The 20,436-nt window shown below is 32.3% G+C and overlaps 1 long non-coding RNA gene across 1 annotated transcript; it reads right to left on the bottom strand.

Moving 5' to 3' along the window:
- Positions 1-8,286: 8,286 nt before the first annotated feature.
- LOC138347893 (uncharacterized) lies at positions 8,287-19,710 on the bottom strand. Its single transcript, XR_011220456.1, has 2 exons — positions 19,601-19,710; positions 8,287-11,960 (listed from the first exon to the last, which is right to left on the bottom strand). It is a non-coding gene; the product is annotated as an uncharacterized lncRNA (long non-coding RNA).
- Between the last annotated feature and the right edge of the window lie 726 nt (positions 19,711-20,436).

Below are 20,436 nucleotides of genomic sequence, written 5' to 3'. Positions count from 1 at the left end.
TACCTCATAGAGGTGTTTTGATGGGTATGTTTGAAAAGGAACATAGCACGATTTGTAGCAAAAATGTCAAAGTTATCATCAAGTGAAGGTCGAGCACCTAAGGTTGGATGGTTTATTCCAAAAAATACAACTTCCCACTTGGAAGTGGGAAGACATTAATTTGGACTTCTTAATGGGTGTGCCGCAGACTTGAAGGCTAAATGACTCTATAAGGGTTGTTGTGGATAGATTGACAAAATCATCTCCTTTTAGTCCTGTAAAGTCCACTCACATGGCGATGCATTACGCAAATATCTCCATATATGAAATAGTGTCTTTTCATGGTATTCCATTATCCAGAATATCGCATATGGGTGCACAATTCACATCAAGGCTTGGGAGGTCATTTCAAAAAGGATTGGGTAAAAAAGTGAAGTTAAGCACTGCTTTTCATCCCCAAATGGATGGTCAAGTGGAGCATACTATTCAAACCCCTGAGGATATACTTAGATTTTTTCTAATTTATTTCGAGGAAGTTGGGATTAATATTTGTCTTTGGTTGAGTTCTCTTACAACAATAGTGTAACACTTCAAAAATCAAAGACGTGATCTAGATCCTAACATAAGTTTCCTTAGGTATAGAAATAGTTGTAAGGTCTATTTTAATGAATATAAGTCATTTAGGAAGTCTATAAATGAAAATATTTAAGAATGTTCACGACGTCCAGAAACTAGTTCAAGAGGTACTAGAATTCCTTAGCCTAATAGACAAGCTTTTAGAAATCAAAAAATGATTAAAATTGGTGGAAGGGTATCCAACATGTGTGTAAGTTGATTCATGGTTGAAACATCTAGGTACAACTCCCCAAGGAACGACAAAGGGCCTTTGAGGAGGACCTTTTCACGCTGGTGTGAAACACTGTCTTTGTAGTGTGCACCGATGAAATGCCATCAACGAAACATATGTAAAACGACAGGGTGTCGATGCCATCCATTTAAAAACACTTAGACAATTAATTTAAGGATCTATTTTTCATAGTCTCTAAATTAATCTATGTATGGGCAGCACGGAAGGGTGAAGGAACCGTCAACTCACAGACGGACTGTTGGTAGAGGTCTCGTCTATGAGGGGTCCAATTTTCTGCACGTTTTGACAAATTCCTTAGTATTTAATTAAGGGATTAGTTTGTGATTTATGTTATTAGGAATGTATAATTATGTTAATCAACTCCCCATATAAATACCCCAATCCCATTAGACTAATCACAACTCAAAAACCAAAACTCTCTTCCTTCTCTCTTATTTCTCCCTCTAGTGAAAATTCCATTGAGGACAAAGCTAAGGGAGGATTATAGGGATTCAATTACCAAATTTTATCCTTAAATATTCATAAAATAACAATTTATGGAATCTAAATAACTTTTGAGGACTTTACTTGAAGGGTTCCATCAAATTGATTACCAAAATTGAGGTTCCCAACTGGTTTCATCCAATATCCAAAATTATGTTATGAATTTATTTGTTTATGATTTTTTGTATATAGTGAATATATTAATATTTATTTTAACTCAATTATGTTATATATATATATATATATATAGATAGGTCTAGTTAGTAGAAGATGACCCTTAACCCTTAACCGTAGGTTGTGATCTTTATATGAAATATATTGTATTGGTTCAATTGGATTGGTTATTGGTTTAATCACTACTAGATTATATTGTTACACTAATCATGAATAAATTAGGGTGATTTTTTGTATTTCGGTCTAGTTCTTGGTAAGATGATCTAGGTTAAGAAGTATATTGTTAATTTACCTAAGTATATTGTCTTAAGATATGATCTAGTATTCAATTGCGAGATAGTGATTTTTCTAGCCTTGTTATCATTTTTGTAATTTAGTTATTGTGATGTATATCCTTATTTCATTAAATTGATGGTTTATTGTTAGACCTTAATGATGAATTATGAAGGATACCTTGTAAGTCTTATGATCCTTATATTTAACTGAAAATTGTGGTTAATTATGATTAAGTCATAATGTTTTATTGGAGTATGCCTTGTATTAGGGGTTATAGGATGGTGTGATGTTGAATTGAAATTTCTTGATTATAATCGTGAGATTTTGGCTTAAGATGTAATTGCTATAAGGATGGTGAATGATTTACAAATGTGCCGTATCGTGATAAATGAATATTAATGTGGTAACCTCGCCTATATGAATTGTAATGAAAGGACCATACTCATTCAATTCTTATTAAGCTATGATGATGATTATTAATATACAAAGGTTAGACACAATGATTCTAAATAATAACAATAATGATAATAATAATAAATAAATAAATAATAAATAACGAAGAGTCCTAGTTAGACTAAGTCTCCACTTAACTCTCCTAATCCCAATAAACTCAAACTCATGTTTCTCTCTAGTATAATCTCACTTGAACATCTATTTTTTCTCTAAACGAACAGAACAACAAAATATAAAGTTCATCAAGAACATGACCGCTAAGAAAAACAACTCAAAAGAAAATTTAGTCTAATAACGTAAAGCAAAACAGAGTTCTAGATGGGATTGTTCTTAAAGATTCGGTGGTGAGATTTGGTTTCGCATTAAATTGGAAGTGTTTAAACAAGTTTTGAAATAGATTAATGTATGGTTTTTCTTCTCCCTTGTTCCCTTTCCGATGATACCCCTAAATTCAGTTTCAATTCCAATCGAGAAACGAAGGTTGTCCTAGTTGCATGCCCCTGTCATTAAATCCTTTGAAAAATTTAAAGTATGCGTTTGTATGACTTCAGGTAGATAATTATAGGGCTGGATGTGATTACATGTTTGAATGTGTATTCGGAAATTATGTGATAAATGAAAGATGTGTTCCAAAAACGTGAATTACGTTAACTTGAGTCTGCATGTGTGTGTCGTGAGTTAACCATGGTTTGAAGCTTATATTTTTACATGTTGTATTTTACGTATATGAATATGTTAACAGCGTGTTGTTCATATGAGTTCAAAGTTACTGAATTGAATGATAATTCTTGATTGAAAGTAACATTGAAAATGCACCTAAAGATCTCCCTAAAAACTACTCGAAATGACTTGATGTTTAATATGAAAGAGGGTGAGAAAATAAACTGCAAAAATATGATTAATTTCTAAAAAATAACCATGAAAACTCAGGTAAAGATGAACTATATGTTACACGAACATTTATCCTAAATCTAACATCTGAAAGTTGAGAAAATGGAATGCAAAGAGGGTGAACACATTTCCAGCATTTTGGAAATTTATTTTTGCTTACTGTAAACAATTCATGTTAAATTTTTTTTAATGATTGATGTAAGTGGGGATTGAACCCAAGACCTCACCGTAAACATGTTATTAAAAAATAATAAAATGTGGTAAGGGGGATTCGAAATGGGGTAAAGATCAAGTAAAAAGTTGGGGGGGGGGGGAATGAATGGAAATGAAATGAGGAATGCGTTTTTTGAACCCACCTCTTGGATGGATAAAGAAGAGAGGAGAAGAATGAAATAAATAGTAAAAAATGATATATGTGGGATTTGAACCCACATCCTCTTGGAATAAAGAGAAGGTAAGAAGAAAATGTAAATTAAAATAAGGTGAGGCTGTGGGGACTGAACCCACAACCTCTTGAATGGATGAGAGAGTTAAGAGAAAAATAAAGGAAAAAATAAATGTGGAGAGTGATGATTGAACCCAAAGCTTCTTTGATAGGTGAGAAAGTTAAGACATAAATTTAAAAGAAAAATAATGAGATTGTGGGGGATTGAACCCACAACCTCCTTCCCTTGAAATGAAAAAGGAGAGGAAAACAAGAAAGAAATATTATGGATTTGATGGGAATTGAACTAGGGTCTCCAAAATCAGAAAAATGTAATTATGAAGTTTAAAATAAGGTTAAGTGTTGCTCTAGTGATTCGAAATTGGATTCCCTTGACCAATTCCGTATTGACACATAAGTCATACGTAAACAAATATTTAATGAATGCTGCCTCTAGAGATCTAAATCAATATCATGGCATATCTACAATGGAAGACTATCATTTAAAACATTAAACCATTACAACATCACCTTAAACCATCTAAACTTTAGAGTATACAATACTTGGGTCTAAGACCATATAAGAAAATAAAATAAAGACTAAGACATAAAGGAACACGGGTGGATATTGTCCTCGAATCAAGGAGGACTCATCATTACTTCATGTTCAACCATTAGAAACGTATCCATTAATAACACTTCAATAATCCAAGATGTGTCCTTAAGCCTAAAATAAGTGTCATAAGGTCTAAATACTTTTGAAAGTACTATTCTAATTTTTATATGTCATTCAAAAAGTCTAAAAACCAAAACTTCCCAGACGGCCATGGCATCCGAAATCTAGTTCTAGGAGGTACTAGTATTCCTAAGCCTATTTGACTGGCTTTTAGGTGTCGATTAATGGTGAACATTGGTGGAAGAGTGTCTATGTTGTGTTTAAGTCGATTCTTGGTTGAAACGTATGGGTAAGACATCCCAAAGACTAACCAAGGTTCCTTGAAGAGGACCCTTGCACGTTGAGGTCAACACTGCCTGGGTAGTGTGCAACAACGAGAGGCCATTGATGATTCGTGTATTGATTAATAGGGACTTGTTGCCAACCATCAACAAACACTTAGAAAAATGGTTGGAGACCTCTCCTTCACAAGTCTATAACAAGAACCACAGATGTGCCACATAGAGGAAGCCTGGTCCTTAAACTTACCCATGATCCATTCATCGCCGGTGCCGTTACTGGTATTGCAATTTTCCTACACATTTTAAGTTAAGTCTTATCTATTTATTTAAGGGATTTGGTGGTTATTTATAGGATTAAGGAATCCTAATTAAATTAATTAAACCTTTATAAAGACCCCAACGCCATTAGTCTAATTACAACTCTAAAAGAACTCTCTTCCTATTCTCTCTTTTCTCTCTTTATTGGGAGACACCACTGAGGACTAGCTATGGGAATGATTTGGTGTATGTAAAGGGACAATTTCCCCATAAAATCTTCATCAAATGCTGAGTTATGGGATTTAATTCACCTTTTAGACCTCTTTCCATAAAGGGTTTCTTCAAAGTATTTTCAAAAAGTTGGGTTTTCTTGTGGCTTATTTTCAATCTCAAAAGTTATGTTATGAGTTGGTTTTTCTAATGGATTACTTTAATTGATAAACATATATTCTAAGTTAATTATGATATATCTTGATGGTTTGGTCTAGTTTGTAAAAGATGTCCCTTAACCCTAGGTTTGATCTTGACATGAATTATGTTGTAATTGGTTTAATTGACTTGGTTATTGGTCGAATTACTATTCAATGATGTTTTAAATTAATAATAAACAAATTAGAGTTATTTGTAGTCATTCATGCTAGTTCTTTAGAAGATGATCTAGGCTAGGAAGTTAATTGACATATGTATCTTATATTAAGGTATGAACTAGCATTGAATTGTGATGTAGTGATTCTTCTACACTTGTTATCATGTTGATTACTTATTGATGATAATGTATTCCCAAATTGGGTTTAATTGAGGGTTTATGGTAAGACCTTGATGATGAACTATGAAGATGATTTTGTAAGTCTTATGGTCTCTATCATTTACTTCAAATTAAGGTTAATTGTGATTAAGTCATGATATTGTATTGGAGTATTCCTTGAATTAAGATTGATAGGGTGGAATAATATTGAATTGAAATGTATTGAGTATGATTGTGTGGTCGATTAAGATGTAAATGTTATAAGGAGGGTGAATGATTTACCAATGTGTCTTATCATGATATGAAATGCTAATGTGCAAACCTCACCTATATGAATTGTAATGGAAGGACTTATATTCATGCAAATCTTATTGAGCTATGATGATGATGATGTTATACGTTGTTTAGACCCTATGACCTACACTAAGATATAATTGATATAATAAAGTCTTAAAGACATTTCAAAAAGGGACTCTAGTTTAGCACCAAGTGAACTAGATTGCAGAGTGTCCCTTTCCAAATTGGGAAGAAAGGATCACTAATTACTCTTGAGATTTGAGATTAAAAGTAATATAGAATAAATAGGGTCCCAATTATATTTCCTAGTTCATGAACTATGTTGCCTCCATAGGAATACTAGTTATTGGATCCACGTAGTTGCTATGTTTTATGTTCTGGTACTAACTTGGAAAATTGTTGCCTTCCTTCGTTCGAAGGTTTTATTAGACTGGATTCCATACTATCTCATGTTGTCAATGTTGGTTAGGTCAAGATGTTCATATAGGTAAAATGAACCAAAGGATAAACATCTTACTAAGATAATCCAAAGGGTCTAAATTAGTCTAGGTAGGGGTATAGGACTTTACGTAAGTATTGCACTAGTTAGCGTTGAGGGGAGTTCTCGAAGGATGTTCCTATGTATGAATATGCTTATAATTCTATATGACATGTTATGATGAACTTTCATAATGTTTATACTATATGATGATTAGTTTCATATGGTTAAAGTAAGATGATATGTGCTCTTAGATGCTATTTTATGTGAAGTAGGATGTCAGTGATGATTCTTGTTGGGTTACTTAATTAAGTAAGGTTATGGTGATTTACTTGGTCATTGCTCTTATTGACTTCATAGGGGTTCATAGGTAAGTGACTTGCTTTGGTTATGTTGTATTGTTCTCTTGTTCATGTTTATTGTTAATATGACTTGATGACAAAGTTAAATTGAGTATGTATATGCTTATATGATATGTATGGCTGACTCTACTAGACTTGATGGTGTAGTGTTTTTAATATACATTTATATAAACTAATGAATATGAAATATTGATTGGGATGCTCTTGTTGAAATGTTCATAAAGGTTTTTAAATGAAAAGTGCATACTTTATAAAATGTCCCCTTTCAAAGCATGTTTTCAAAGTATGTCTGCATATGGTCTCATACTTAGTACATGTAGCGTAATAACGCCATTTTTTCCTTTTCCCAAACATTTTAGGCTCCGTTCATAGATATGTTTTGGAAAGCGACTTGAAGAAGGCTTGAATCTCTTATTCATCCATGTAGGGTAGGTCCTCCATTTCTGAGGGAAATGACATTATTTAACTGATGGAGTTGTTATGAGTTTTAAAACTCTTTCATATCTTTCATTTCATTCTTTTCAATTGAGTACTCTACATTAATATGACGTATATGTAGTCGTATTAGATTGATGTAAGGTCTAGTCCCAAAAATTTGATATTCTCTTAGTAGATGGTCATGAGTTGAGACAATTATTATGAGTATGATATTTTTTCTATATATATTTATGAGAAATATAGAAGTAGAAGGATATGTAACCTTCATATACGAAGGGTCTATCTATACTCGATACACTGATATTATATTACTTGTATGTGGCGGTGTATGTAAACATCTAATTAAAAGAATGAAATGTTTTAAATTTTCACCTAAATTTTACCTATGAATGTAATGATGTAAACTATGAGGCTAATCTTAGTCCTTAAAGACGATGACGACACCAGTTGTGTCTAGGGGGTAAACTCGGATGTGACAAACTTTATATCAGAGCATAAGATAGAATTATCTTTGAGTCAATATCTCTCTCAACAACGTATATGTAAGTTCGTATTCATATTTTTGAAGCACGCCACACTTATGAGTAGGAACCTACGTGATGACTACGAAACTCTTACTTCCATGGAAATCTAATATCGTGCCATTAGAGTATATTTATGGTGTGCTTTTCATCTAATACTATTGTTGTGATTTTAAGAAATGAACACTCAAAGGAATGTTGCCCGAACACTTGAAGAAGAGATTGCCAATGAAAGAGCTCGTCCTCGTGGTGATAAAGTTCCTCCTCTTGAAGAAGAAGCCAATGTTGAACAAGCTCCAATCAATCCTCATACTTTGACGGATGGTGACATAACAGCTTCCCTTATCCAATTGTCCCAAGCCATAACTACACAAGTCAAAGCTATGACGGCCCAATCAAAAAGTTTAAGTCTGTTATTAAAAGTAAAATCAAGTCTTCAAAACATAATGTGCACTGGCAACCTAGCTAACCTTATTGAAATAATCATATTATTGTCTAACAAACCACATAAGAAGTACGAATAATTATATAACATTAGCATATATAAGATAACACAAAGATATAACCATGAAACCAAAATTATATGGTCATCGCCTAGTACACATATAATCACTCCATACTTAAAGTGTTCATCTTTTGAAAAAGACAGAACTTGGTCAAAGATCCAATAATTTTAAAAAAAATCAAACTTTGATACTTAAACATCCTATAAAAAAAATTTCAAAGAATCTCGACTCGGCATTAACAACTCTGGCCTTGTAATAAACCTTACCAGCGGAAGACCCCATAATGAGACTACAAAGTGAATCTCTAGCAATCGTAATGTTCAAAAACGATCCCAATATATGTATCTCTCTATCTGCAATTACTATCCTAGTCTTCGTCACATTTTCTATAGCAAATTTTGTCACTATGCCATTGACTGTATAAAGGAAATGGATATCATATCTAACATATATCGTGACAAAGCAGAAACTTTCACATAATTTGATAAAGGAAATGGATAATATTTGTTGTATGTATCACTTATTTTGATTCAGTATTCTTTACATACTTGATGAGTTACTTCATGTCCTAAAAGTGAGAGATGCTAGTTTTAATACCTTATTTCTACCATGTGTCCTATAAATTAAAGACATTTAAGAAGTTATATATTCATGTTTACATATAAAGACATGGAGAATAAACTGACCTCAATATACCAAAATGAGATGATTATCTCATTAGCACATGCTACACTTGTCAAGTCATATTTCATTATATTTTTTCCAATCAATTCATCTGATCCATGGAAATGGTACAAGTCGCAAGTAAGATCAGCGTGGATCAACCTTCAAACTATAAAAAAGATATCCAATCAGTACTAGGTAAGTAACATAGCATGAATCATCTAATTAGAGCTTTTGAATTCACTATTCAGCAAGAAAATCGTGAGGAGTAGATGTTTAAAGAACAACCCCAAATTTCTCATTTTTAAATAGGTCCTTGGCTGGAAGAGTTTAAAACATGCGAAGGAACAGAAGTATAAGCTTTATGTATGTATGACAAAATTCATATTAAAGAGGACAGAACAACAGGAGATAGCAGAATATGCAGTCTTAAAAGATGATTTTTAGTTCACTTTTTTGGACAAAGTAGACTTAGCTAGTGAAACTCAAATTTGGAGAGTCAAATTTCTAGTTCACTTATCAGAATATGCAATGGTGTAATAACATATTTGGAGAGTCCGATAAACATAGTTAAAAAGTGATTAGGTTCTCTATGATTAGGAATGTAAAGAAGAAAACAACATTATTTTCTGATGTTAATTCTTATATGTTATAACTATTTTTTTATTTACTTTCATCACGAAGATGAATAGACTATAGTCTTATAGATATTGTCACAAGTTTCAAACTTGAAAGCGTACAAATTACAACATGTTTATTCTTCAAAAATTACAAAAGAATAAATGTATATTAAGCTCTTCAGTAGGCTTATTCCTGTTCACTACTAACGGGAATATCCACAGTTTGACATAGACTAAAAGGAAAGGCATCAAACAACTGAAGTCACAGAGAAAACATGTTGGTGGATACCACCATAGGTCTCTTCCCCCTGAAGCTCAAAAGAAACACCACTTTGTGAAGCATGACAGAACCATTGAAGTCGATAGGAAGGAGAAACATAAAGTCAGTGAGGAAAAAAGCACTTGACCATAGACTGTCTTTACAATTCTATTTACTACTATTTTATATGGAAGAACTTGACATGTAATGAAATTGGAAAGTTACAAGCTATTTTCTCATCTGTTGCATCTAACTCATCAAATAGGTCAGACTTTAGCATCATACAAGAGTTTCTCTCCATTTTGTTTGCACTAACTTCTCCTAATTCTTCTAAAAATTAGATGAAGCAAGCCTCACTTTCAACAATATCCAAAACTCAACAAGTTGTCCATACCACAAAATTAAATCTTCTACTTTTATTCTGTTATTGCTAGTAACAGTTAGCAGAAAAGACTGTCACAAGTTACTGCTCCCTCTCCACCCGTTCTAGACATTAAAAATATATGTTATATCTCCAATTTCTAAGGCATATGATTTATTTTCTATATAGTGCAACTCAAACTACAAAACAAGTTTAACAAATTCATAGTACGAGCTGATCCCAAAACATCTAAGCAATATTGAACCAATGTTTCTGATCTATACTTGAAAAATGCACTAGACAAACAACAAATGACTTCTAGACACTTCAAGACATGTAGTCGAAAAAAGAAAAAATTTACCAGCAAATAGCTACAAGACAGAATCAATGTTGTTAACAAAGGAACAAACCAAGCTTAAGACGAGCACAATCATGAACTCAGAAAGACTAAAAAAGACTAAAAAAAGAGTGACATTAAAACATACATTAAAACTTTTTCAAATTCATGTAGAGTAGCTACTTACACTTGACGAAATCTATATTAGGGACAAAATATTATAGGTATCGCCAACTTCAACACTTCAGTTCTTCGAAGAAAGATAACTTAGCTACACCTCAGTTCTTCAGATACTTTTGACTTAGCTTCAGCTTCTACATTCAACATTCAAGAGAAAAAATTAGTCTGTCAAAGATAATCTGCCCATTTATACGTCATACAACTACAAACTAAACTCCCTAAATCAACAAAATTCGTATCAATAACACAAGTCATAAAAACCCTAACTTTAATTTTGGACTGACACAAAAGAATATCAAAATCTTAGAGCTATAATTTAGACTTTTGAAGATAAAATATCTTACCTGATAAACTCTATTCCAACAACCCTAAAGCTTTAAGATATGAAGCAAGTTGATTTGTGAAGCATTTTCTTTCAACAGTTTACCCAAGAATCTTTGAAGAAAATCGTCTTCTTCAGCTCTCCAATCTTGAACAACGAAGCTCGGAGAGGAGGATCTTCTTCTTCAGTTTGCTTTAGAGGAATCGTGTTGCTCTTTGATTCTTCGACTGAAAATTGTGTTCTTCAACTGAACTTTGACAGAGTTTGTGACGAAAATCGATTTCTTCCGTTCTTCGATCCTGTTTTTCAGTTCTTGCAAATGGGTTCTTCAATTCTGGATGAAAATGTGTTCTTCAGCTGAAAGTGAAAGTTTCAGCTGAAGTTTCTGTAATGTTTCCCATTTTGTTGTTTTAATGTTTTATTATTTTTAATATTTCTTTAATGTTTTATTTTTTTGGCCAAATAAAAATGGAGGGAGATCAAATTTTAATGTTAAAATGTTAGAGGGAATATAAAATTTTGGGAAAACACTAAGGCAACATTTTTCATGTGTTGTATTAAAAATTATAAAAATAACACACTTTAAAAGTGTGGCCATTTATGTAAATAGTTGTTGCCAACTATAACAACACTTATAAAGTGTAGGTTATCCCATTAAAGGGTACACTTTAGAAGTGTTGCTAATATTAGTGTAACTAAAAGTCAAAATCTTTGGCTACACTTTAAAAATTTCCCCAAAAGTATTTTAGGCAACACTTTATAAGCGTTGTCCAGATTTAGTGTTGTCGTAGACCTAATATAGTGTAGTGATTTCATAGAACAACATATGGTAGAAACTTTACTTCATTCATATATATATATATACATATATGTATAACATAAGTCAAAATACATATTTATAACTTCAGACTCTTTGCCATCACAGACTCAACAACATTACTGTAAATTAAGGACGCATACCTTAAAACATAAACATTAGCACAACCTTATACACATTACATTAAAGACATAAGTAGGAGATCCTTGAACTCAAGGATTCCTTTCATTGAGCTTGCGGATCATCTATCAAGATCTTCACCATTTAAAACATCCTTTAAGCATCCATAACCTACACTTTGTATAAAAATTAGAGAAGAATGGGATTAGTACAAGAATGCAGTATCTATGGCAACCAGGCAAAACTTGGATTTAACATTTTCTTGAAATCATACATCATGCCTTTTTGAGTAATTCTTTATAAAACCTTTAAACAATAACATTTGTATCATTCGTATAATGCATGTAAACATATTCAAAAACCAAACATCACATAAGTTAAGATATATGACTTATGACATTTTTTAAGCCACTTTACAGTAAGCTATTCCTACTTAAAACTCAACATTTCTTGATTTTATTCAATAACCTCCCAAGAAACCCTCTATTGATAATTTGTTCAATGTATCACCTTAAGTCCACAAGGAAACATATATACAACCTATCTAAGCCAACATATATCATCATATAATCATAATATATCAAATAGACGTTTAAGTCAAGACAATATTGGCATTACAGTAAGTTATTTCAAGTTGTACTTATGTTTACTTCTTTTCACATATTCATCATTATAAGACCTTGTTCATGACCCTAATCTTTTTCTACTAGTGAAATGAATATATGGATCCCCAAAACACCATACATTTTTCGTAAACCCTTCATGAGACCACAAACCGCAACATTTAATTCATAGCTAAACAAGTAAGTGAAAGCAACTTCGTTCATGTCAATACAAGATCTTCATCATATAGTCCTTTAAATAAACATAGTGCATATAAGGATAAAACCACATCATATATATTCATACAATGCACATATTCATAACAAGCATACAAATACTACAAAGTCATGCATATGGACAAAAACAAATCATACATATTAGGTAACCTTCCTAGGACATCCTAAGGAGCTACTTTAGAAATATCTAGATGGGTTGATTACTTATACCTATCCTAAGTAACTGACCTTAAGTCCTCCTAGTTAGGATCCTATTCATTTACTTCCATTATCCATTTTACTTTAGGGAAACTATAGCCTTAACCGACACTAAGACCATATGTGCTAAACATTGAATTTTCTATTTAAGAGCCTTACACATATGGAAGGTGTTATTACCTAGCCAAAGTAGACCAATAGCACATGCCACCATACTAAGGGATATCAGATTGCTAGATCCTATGTGGCAAGCATAATAGTGGAACTTGGGGGTACATGTGAAAGACTTCTTTATGCCAAGATTGGGCATTATGGTTATTCACCTATGGAAAAATCACTCTAAAACCCTTTTTGGTCATGAGGATATCCACTCCATGAGGTTTATGTTGACTTGCATTCCCACATTGGGAAGGGACACACACCAACATTCAATTCACTCGGTTCTAACCTAAGTTTCCTTTATTGAAAATCCTGCATTAACAATACATTATAAAATATAGGATTAGGAGATTCATCTCCTCATATTCTTAACTCGTAGTTAATAAATGAAAGTTGATCAACCTAAATCATATGAGAAAATCCTCCCACATGATAATAGTATATGTATTAGAACTATCTAGTTTAGGATACACTTGAGCACACCTTTCAAGGTTCATCCATTGACTAATTTATCATTCATGTGTTTATACATATATATGAGTGTACCTTTCACATAACACCTTAAGTCAAACATGTTCATACATTCATATTCATACATATAGAAACAAAAACTAGTACTATCTTATCAAGGTACACATATGCAATACATAGGAAAAGTCCCATACCCTTGCCCATAGTAGTACACTTATCCAGTCAACCTAGCAAAGGAAACATATATCGTACTTTTGTAAACATAATCTTAACATGCATAATAGTAGACATATCATACTTTTGTAACATCATCTTAACATGCATAATACTAGACACTAGTGAATATGAGAACTACCTTTAATTTAGACATCATGACCTATACTACTTATAACATATATGTAAAGTGCGTGTGTGTGCATTGGTCAACATCATCACATAATGTCTATAAACAACACATTGAGGCAATCACCCCCTTAGACTTTAATATTTTTTCAAGATTATACCACACAACACATAATAACATAGGAGACAAGCCAACTTCATTTTGAACTTAAGACTCCTAACTTTTGCATTTCATGCATTTACTTATGGATTCATAGGTAAGATATTATTAACAATCTTAACTCATCAATTGAAGCAGCTATACTTTACTCTAACATATATATACACATGCTTATACGATAGTCATACAACCTAGTTCACAACTAGAATAGCAAAGTAGACACAAACCTCTCATAGTATCATCATGAGCAGATGTTCATAAGTTCATAAATTTGGCTTCAAGGCCATGGTAAACACATATATATTGAAAATAAATTAAATACCGCCACCATAAGTGCATCATACCACACAATGTCATAAAAGGCTTCATCAGCAACATTAATATAGAAAAGTAGAGGGATGTGCCATTCTTACCAATTCATCAATCTTTGATCATAATTGAAAATTAATCCTTTGTCATCATTTATAAATTATAGAACAGTAGGTATAAGTGCTTAAATCATAAGTGAAACCATGTACAAGTCGTCACGAGGAAATGATACAACTAGTGCCTACAATCATGCTTCCCAAACCATACAAGTCAAATAATTTTCAAGAGACTCAACATATTTCATTTTAAAGATACTCAACTTTTCATTAAAGGGTAAACATTACACCTCACAAGTTACTATTACCACGTTTCTCATCTTGTCTCATGAAGTCAAATGCACAACTAGCATATTAAAATGCAATTTAACATGGGAAAACATGAATATTATAAAAAAAATTCTTTCATGCACTTTGGAATTCATAATAATTAAGGTAATGTCAACCAATTAATACCAAACATATAAAGTCATGCATTTCATAATTTATGCAAATTACTTATTTATGAACAAGCTTACTAAAAATTCAATAGATTCAAGTTCAAGTAAGAATACAGGGACAAGGTCGACAATTTTTACAACATTACTTCTCAATCACCATCCCCCACTTAGGGTAAACCCAACAAAGAACAACTTAACCCAACCTTAAGAGTATCTTAACTAAACAACCTTCATTTCATCATTTAAAATGATTAAAACTTAGAAAGACTACAGTAAGTTAACACAGGAACACTAAGGTATTCTCAACCTTATCATTTTATGGAAATTATCCTCCAATTATCAAGTTTGGTCATACCATCTAACCACATAAGTTTTGTATGCAATACCATACACACCAAGATCATACATCATTAGGGGAAACAATATAGGAGGCTTAGACTTAAGGACTCTTTTTTTCTTTCAACATTAATGTAAGGTAACTTCTAGGTCAATCAAACCCACATCATCACCTTACAAACATAAGAGTACTACCCTCAATTCTAGGGAAACACCAATTTCCATAACATAAAGGGACTAAAACCACAAAAAGAAGTTAGAGATAATTCTACAACTCATTATGCCATAAGACTCTCATTCTTTATTCAAAATTGAAAATATCCTTTATACATTTATTATCATGTTCATATGTATCAACTCTATACATATTTCAACAACTTTAAATCAAAGGACAATTTAGTTGATTTCCCAAAAATAATACATTAATTTGATTACCATTATAGTGTACATGCTTCAACATTCCAAAAATGCAATATTTAGGCAATTGAAGGAAAAATAATGACAGTGTGATATACAAAACTTTAATAAGACAAGCATGTATAATCTAATCTAGGATCAAGTCTATACAAAAGACTTCGATCCATACTACCAACTTATCATAGACCACATAGATAAAAAGGGAAACAATGAGAACCTTTAAGTACATAATCTTATGGTACCATACTTCCATATGTAGTCACAAAGCATTTCAAGTTTAAACCATATTATAAGGCTACTATCATGCAAAACCATATCGTAACAAATTATTTAAAAAGAAACTAATGTCAACCAGAATAACTTTTAACATGCTTTAACTATATCATCACATACATTTCTCAATATAAATGCTATTTCACATAAATATCATATATAGCCATAATTGGCATCATATAATCAAAAGATGTCAAAATTCACCTTCACACATACTCATCACACAATCAAAAATAGAAAAGCATTTAAACTCACCTTTTCTCCCTCAAACAAATAGAACAATCTCATCAAAGCTATCACATCTAGAAGATCACCGGACCGAAAATGCAAAGGATAGATCTTATAATATTAAGTTCTAAGGGACGATATTAAAATGATGAAGAAGGGAAACTATATCTTCCTATATCCTCTTGTACCATTTATTGTATCGCGAATCACCACCAATGGCGTACTTGACCTCTTGGAGGTCTTACACAAGCCATCATTATCATTCATCACATTGACATAGTAAATTTACCAGAAAATTTAAAACTTTTCATAGCACATCATATGCTAGAAACATGACTTTATATATATATATATATTTACAAGTTATAATACATATTTATACATTCAGCCTCTTTTTCATTATAGACTTAACAACATTAGAGTACATTAGGGACATCACCCTTAAAACCTATACATAGCCACAACCTTAGCCACTTTAATGTATAAACATAAGAAGGAGATCCTTGAACTTAAGGATTCCTTTAATTGAGCTTGGAGTTAATCTATCAAGCTCTTCACCATCTAAGACATTGTGTAAGAATCCATAAACTACACTTTGTGTAACTTTAAAAGAAAGGGATAAGTACAAGAATGCACTAAGTATGGTAACCACGCAAAAACATTCGTATAATAAGGACCTTTTCTTTAAGTAATACTTCATGTCTTTTTGAGTAAATCATTATAAAACCTTTAAACAATAACATTTATATCATTTAGGTACTTCATATAAATATATTCAAAGGCCAATATGTCACAACCCAAATCCCTACCCTAGAAGTTACGGCACAATATCGATTGTGGCACATTGTCGTGGAAATCTTGAAGTTCTTGGAGAAGAATCTTTCATATCATTCATTCCATATACATAGTGAAAAGTTGTGCCGAATTCAAAATTTTCACAAAACATAATATAGTCTTCAAAATCACTTTCATATAAAAGTAATAGGAAATACTAAGTCTCAATCTCATCATCTTAAGACACAAAAATACTTGGGACACGGCCCATGCTGCAAAACACAAATATAGAACTACTTAGTCTAGTACAATACTTCAATAAGAAACATCAAAGACATATATGTTCCGTTGAGTAAAGTACCGACATAATTCAAGTTCTCTGGAATGATCTTCTAAGTCCAATATTACACTTACAAAATCTCCTCACCTACCAAGAACTGTATAGATAGATAAAAGCATGGAGTTAGGACAACCACATGTACTAAGTATGTCTTATGCATAAAAATCATGAAAACAAACATTACTGGATATATTCATAATTTTTTAAAAATATTATATGATAATCATAATAACATCATAAAGAAATTTAAAAGCACATAAGATACTTATACAATGTAATTTTTCACTTAAAGTCATCCTAAGATTCAAGTCACACAAAGAGAGACCTCCCATATACCCTCTCTAGATGTGCCTAAACAACCCTTAAGATTACCTACAACTATTCACATACATACTTACAAAGCAATCATAAACATCAAGGTAAGCTTGTTCTACGAAACATGAAGTCTAAGTCTAACTTGAGTAAGTAGTAAGGTGACCGCACATACAATCCCTTACACACACACTTAAGGCATCCAATAGACTCCCTAAGATAGAATCATGCTCACATAATCACCAACACATAGATGATATGACATTCTCTTCCCAAAGGCTATGAAAAGATGTACTAAAGTAAATTAAGAAGATAACGTCCATAGTGACCTCTTAAAGATTACCTAAATAGTCCATAAGACTACATAAGGCTTAGATCATGTCCACAGAATCAACAAACATCCCTAAATCATAGTCAATACTTCCCAAGATAAGACATGAAGAGTTCATCTCTTATGCCCTCTTCACACTTAGTTATGAAATCCTTAATTTACTTTAGATTAGGTACTCATTTATTTATATACTCCTTGACATAAGTAGTAAGTTCATTAGTTTATTAAGACTCATACATTACATAAAGGACTTTGAAATAATGGTCTTGGACAAGACCTAGGAACTCCACATAACACCTTCAAAGTCTATGGTGCAATGTCTCAGAAGTTTTATCGTACTCCAATGAGGTTGTTCGACTTGCTAATTGTAGAACTTGGACACATCCCATGTTGGCACATGCTTAAGGAAAATGAAGGGCTTCTTTGTATTCTAGTCTCATGCATAACTAGAACTACTTTCCCTTACCATAGTCACTCGTTTCTAGCCTTTGTTCTCATACAATAATTTATACATTAGGTTTACATAAAAGGGTTCCATAACTAATTCATAACCTAATCACATTTAACCTTGCAAGGAAGTTCCACTATGACTACCTAACAATGGAGACAAGTATCTCATGATGAATATCCTGAGGATTAATATGACGTTGTCCAGCTAACTAACCTAAGTCCATTATTCCTTTAATTGAAGGATACCATTACACTTACACTTCAATCAATCTTAACCTTATCCTTAAGTTAAGGTTTTCACATAATAGACTCTCATATCATCATTTAAGGTCACATATAATTTATATATTCAAGACTAAGAGTTATAACACCTTAAGTAAACACATCACATATTCATAATGATATATACATCAAACAAGAGGTACAAGTAACCTAAGACAAGACATCACTTACTTCTTTTTTAGCACATAATCCAAGTCATTCTAGAAACACCTCTAAAACAACCTAACATCTTCAAGTCATCATAACATCATTAATATACTCTAGATAGATTCATAAAGTCAATTAGTAATAACCAATACTTAACCTAACACGATAATCATAATGTCAAAGTAATAGTCTAACATGATCAGTTAAGGCAACATAAGTATATATGACTGTATAACTTCACATGTAGATAGATAACGTCATGATTCAAATAATTAAACTACACAAATAGAAACATAAATTCAAGTAGTTTCCAATAAAGACATTTTCATAATATTGCATAAAGTAAAATCGACAAGGCCTCGTCAATTGCAAGTGAAACAGATAACACCGCGACCATAAGTGGACCATGTCAATTAAAATAGAATCGAAGTATAATAAACTCAAACTAAATAAATCTGGGCAGCATACCTTCATTACCCTATTCACACTTCAATTCCATATTTAATCGTCCAATTCATTATCACAAGGCCCACACCCAATGCCATAACCAACAATTCGACCAATAATCATAAAATCCAATGAAAAATCTATCAATTCAATCTAGGTTTAACAATCTAGGATCAATTAGATAACAATTGAATACAATATTCATAACATCAGAAAGCACATAAGAAACTACACAACAATTCATTAATATTAGCTTAATAACAAGTAACCCATATTATAGTAAAAAATGAGGGTTCATCCAAATTCATCGGTTCATAGGTAATTTAGATTGAAATCATCAATAAAATTTCAATTTGATCGTAATTAAATGTTTAGAAATCATTTATGCAAGAACCCATGGTAGAGTCATGAAATTGGACAATTCACTTAAGAAAACTTTGATAAACATGTTGAGAATTGGGATACTTGATAAAACAAGTTTCAAGGATAAAAATACATACCTGAAGGATGATAACTCTTCACATTGATGAAGAATTTCGACACAAAAACCCCTCACCAAGCTTCCTCTTCAAGTTGGACTTCAATGGAGGCATTGGGATATTTTCTAAGAGTTTTGGGTTTAGGATTTTAAAGAATAAGGTCTTCCATGTGATTACCCATTATATATTTAAATTAAAATACCCAAAAGACCCTTAATAAAACGTCCATGACTTAATATAGAAGTGGTGAGAATTTACCAATTCACCCCTAAGTGGACAGCAACACCTGCTCAGAAAGGCATGTCGTGCGATGACTGTCGTTGACGGGGTGTCACCACCAGGAGCAACAGTAGCTGGATAAGATTCCTCTTTCCACCCTTGGTGAATTCCCTCACGACGGGACCCTTTGACGCGGCGTCATAGCCATGACTGGCTGTTGAGTTCTCCCTCGCCAGGGTTTGCCTTGACAGCCTGAACACTGGTTTTGGGTCATTCCTAAAGTACACTTAGATGGTCCTTGGGGATAATTTCATGAACGCTTTCAACTAAAATACGATCGTCTAAAATTTTAACACATCTCAAATGAATTTCATCCAAAATGAACACGTAAAAATGGACGAAATACGCCTAGACGTACATAGTCGACTCAAAGCATATCTTTCAAAACAACTTGGACATTCTTGATCGTTTTACCTACAAACTTCATGAAACATTAAAAACTACATATACATTATATATTAACTCTATTAATAACCTTAAAACACCATGAAACACAAATAAACACATAGAACCATATTTTACATATTTAGTTGACTTAGTCGTCAAACGTCTTAGACGTCCCTTGACGTTTGACTTCC

This window comes from Solanum lycopersicum, chromosome 4 (assembly GCF_036512215.1).
Source record: "Solanum lycopersicum chromosome 4, SLM_r2.1".
In the NCBI taxonomy this organism is placed as follows: domain Eukaryota; kingdom Viridiplantae; phylum Streptophyta; class Magnoliopsida; order Solanales; family Solanaceae; genus Solanum; species Solanum lycopersicum.
Note: the sequence above shows the minus strand (reverse complement) of the source record. Positions and strands in the feature narration are given on the sequence as shown.